At 43.4% G+C, this 4,139-nt stretch overlaps 1 long non-coding RNA gene across 1 annotated transcript; it reads left to right on the top strand.

The window, feature by feature from the left end:
• Positions 1-232: 232 nt before the first annotated feature.
• Positions 233-4,139, top strand: LOC129644992 (uncharacterized). The gene is made up of 3 exons (XR_008711107.1): positions 233-437; positions 740-857; positions 3,944-4,139. It is a non-coding gene; the product is annotated as an uncharacterized LOC129644992 (long non-coding RNA).

Here is a 4,139-nt window from a genome sequence, read left to right as displayed (position 1 = left end):
CAAAAGTCAACTTGATCATAGAGCTTTATACGGGGAAGTAGAGAAGGAAAAGAAAGAGGAACCCCCACCTCCCCACCACCCACCCAATCAGTACTAGATTGTCAGAGATGACTTTAATCTCCCTTTCCCTGATTCCACCCAAAGTGGGCAGGTCTGTTAAGTAGGTGGGGGAAAGGCTGGGGGCATCTGAAGTCTTCCTCTTCGGGGCTTTGGGAGGGGCTCACCTTGCAGGTTGGCTGGCATCACCCTGAGAGTGGCTACATCCCAACTGAACTCAGTAGCATGGCATGATTCTGCAGGGAGAGAGGCAGAATCTAATTTCCTGGGCTGCCCCCAGGAATAAATTGGGTGAAGGAGCTTCCATCTGGTCCAGAGAAGAGGCCTGGGGTGTAACTGAGTTGAGAGCCAAGAGACCACACCTCAACCCTCAAGGGAAGGTGAGTCAGCAGCAAGACCCAGGGTGAACATTCTCAGCAAGAGCCAGGTGGAGGATGAGGGGTCTGCAGCAGCAGCAGCCAGAGCAGAGACAGAGTCATCAGTGAGCTTCCAAGCCAGGAGGATTCAGACCACAGTTGCTGTAAACACAGCCTCAGCAGCAAGTCCTCACTGACCTCCCAGGGAAGGGGTAGATACAACCCAGGAAAGTCCAGACCCCTGCCCCCCACAACGGAAATCAGCAAGGAAGCAGAAGATGCTACGTGGGTCTGGGGTTTCCATATTCTTCTCTCTGTCCCTCCAGGGTTGTCAGCCATAATTCCACCAAAAACCCAGATACCATCTCAAAAAGAGAAAAAGGAGGATGCAGTTGCCTAAGAGACAGCATTTTTTAATACCTAAAAAGATGATAATACCTAAAGGTAAATACCATGTACCTAAAATGTCAATTTAAATGGTGCCAGAATATTTCTCCTTCTATTTAGTGGTTGGAAGCTTGTAGGAAAGATGAGAACAATTTTGGAGAAATGAAATGCTATGTCTTCTTTGCACATTTGTGAGTAGGGTGAAAAACTCTCCAACTCTTCACACATGTGCGTGCTGCCAGCTCTCTCTGTCCTCCTCCTGGCTGCTAAATTTGGTACAGCCTGAGCCGTTCAGTCCCTCCCATCCACCCACATCCAACTGTAGAGAAGAGCTGGGAAGGTCCAGATTAGATCATTGGAGAATCAGGGAAAAGGAAGAGGGATAGAGTACAAGTCACAGGGATAGATTCTAAGGGGGAATGGAGAGTGGGGGTATGACTTTATCAGAGGCAACAAGTGGAAGTGAGCAGGGACCGAGGATGGATGTAGAGAGAGAGAATGGGCGGTTGAGAGCTGCTAATCTAGGGAGAGAGAGTGAAGAATGGAAGGTTGGAGATTAGAGAAAAAGAAAGATATTTTGATAAAAACTGCTCTAGATTCCATACTGGGGCCTCATTTATATTCCTTGTGATAGAGGCCTCCTTGGTGGGACAGTGGATAAGCATCTACCTGCCAATGCAGGAGACACAGCTTTGATCCCTGATCAGGGAAGATCCTACATGGTGTGGAGAAACTAAGCCCATGTGCCACAAGTACTGAGCCCACACTCTAGACCCCAGGGGCTGCAACTACAGAGCTCACACACTGCAACTACTGAAGGCCAGGTACCCTAGAGCCCATGCTGGGCAACGAGATAAGCCACTGCAATGAGAAAACTGCATGCCACAATTAGAGGGTAAGGTCGCACAGTAACAAAGACCTCACACAGCCATAAATAGGAATATATGTATATTATATATATTATATATATATATATATATAAATAATTAATCACTCAGTTGTCTCCGACTCTTTGCGACCCCATGGACTACAGCCTGCCAGGATCCTCTATACATGGGGATTTTCCAGGCAAGAATACTGGAGTGGGTTGCCATGCCCTCCTCCAAGGAATCTTCCCAACCCAAGAATCAAACCCAGGTCTCCTGCACTGCAAGCAGATTCTTTACTGTCTGAGCCACAAGGGCATATATATATATATATATATATATATATATATATATATATATTCCTTGAGATGAAATGTGTAAATCCTATCAGGACTTTGCTTCTTGGAACCCCACCCACTTAGGGCCTAGACCATGTGGATCTCAGTTTTGACAGGTCTCTGACTTACACACACAGTGACCCTGCTGCTATATAAGAGATGCATTAATATAGAGCAGAGATTGATTTTGCCTCTGAAATGACATTTGGTGATGTCTGAAGACATTTTTGATGGTCACAGCTGAGAAGATGCTAGTGGCATCTAGCCAGGCATGCCACTAAACATCCTACAATGTACAGGACAGTGCCTCCCCCAGCAAAAAATTCTCTCAGCCAAAATGTCGATAGAGCCACAGCTGAAAAAACCCAATACAGGAAAATGGAGGAAAGGGGCCATTGTTTCCTTTCTTCTTCTCTTCCCAAAGACCAAGTGAAAGACAGTTTTTCTTTTTCATGTTAATCATTTTGTGATATTAATTCTTAAAATGCACTACTTACTCACAGTTATATCAGCCAAATCATAGAATTCAGATTTCTGAAACATTTAGGATGGGAGAGGGTCCATTGAAGAATTTCACACCCTATGGAAAAATAGAGTTGAATATGAAGGTTTCTAGAAAGTTCATGAAAAGTCCTTATACATTTTTTATTCTTTATACAAAAATATAAAACTGGCACACCAGATTAAATAACTATCACATTTTAGATGTGATCAATATGAGTAGTCATGATTACTCTCCATCTTTTGCTCACTACTAGTGAATCCTAAAGGAAATCAACCCTAAATATTCACTGGAAGGACTACTGCTGAAGCTGAAACTCCAATGCTTTGGCCACCTGATGGGACAAGCCGACTCATAGAAAAGACCCTGATGCTGGGAAAGACTGAAAGCAAAAGGAGAAGGGGGTGGCAGAGGATGAGATAGTTAGATAGCATCACTATTCAATGGACCTGAATTTGAGCAAACTCCGGGAGATAGTGGACAGAGGAGCCTGGCATGCTATAGTCCATGGGGTCACAAAGAGTCAGACATGACTTAGTGACTGAACAACAAGAAAATTGAATCCTCAGAATCTAGCTCTTCTCCCATCCCTCCCCTCAGGACACTTTCACTGAGATCCTAATAAATTTCTTTTGTGTCATTGCAGATAAGACATCTATTAAAATGGATTATTGGGGGTAAGGAGGTAGCCACAAGCTGATAAAGCCCTCTGGAGATCTCACCATAGTAACCAAGTATGAAAACAACTTGAAACTTTGAAATTAATTTTCCAGCTTCTACAACAACTCACAAAAAATAGAAGATGGTTAGATCTAGCTGACTACTAGACAACAGTTCACGACCCATGAGCTTCTGCTCTCCTCTGCTACCTCTGCCAAAAATGAAAAAATTAGCTGCTTGTGAAATACATAGCCTCAACTCAGGGGAAGGATTGCAAACCCCAGACCCTACCTCCTTCCCTTCCGCCTTCCTCATCTGACTTCTGAGATGTTGCCTTTTCTTTGCACCTAAGCTTTCTGCAAAGCTGTTCAGCCCAGCATGGTTATGTGGTCTGATTGGTTTCCTTTGTGGGCTTTAAATTCAGAATTTTAAGCTCATTTGTTAACAGCTTCTCTGAACAGACTATCTCATTCATTTGCTCATTCATTCATTCAGCATTCAGCAATCATTGAGTAACTGCCTACAGTGTTCTGTGTTTTCTATGTATAAGAGAGGCAAAGACAAATAAAATATTGTCCAGTTGTAATAGGAAAAAGCAAATCTGACTCAATATTAGATCAGTTTCTTTAACTTTAACCTTTTTATTCTGTTGCTTTTTCTACGAGTGTTGCCTATAGTCTGAAATATACAGGATAGCCTGTTGTCAAGGCTCTGACCTTTAACTGTGTAACATTTTTCCATTCGTATAGACAGAAAATAACCTTTGTGTTGTTGCAGGTTTACAGGAACATCATAGCCTAACCTCTGGCGGACAGCTGCAAGAACAAAGGATACTGACACCAAAAAGTTTGCAACAACCAACACCTCCTCCCCTCTTAGTATAAAAGAAGTCTGAATTCAAACTCCAGTAATATGATTCTTTGGGACGCTAGTCCACCATCGTCTCGGTCTGCTTGCTTTCTGAATAAAGTTG

This window comes from Bubalus kerabau, chromosome 2 (genome assembly GCF_029407905.1).
Source record: "Bubalus kerabau isolate K-KA32 ecotype Philippines breed swamp buffalo chromosome 2, PCC_UOA_SB_1v2, whole genome shotgun sequence".
Classification (NCBI taxonomy): domain Eukaryota; kingdom Metazoa; phylum Chordata; class Mammalia; order Artiodactyla; family Bovidae; genus Bubalus; species Bubalus kerabau.
The sequence above is the reverse complement of the archived record's forward strand: the minus strand, read 5'-3'. Positions and strand labels throughout refer to the sequence as shown.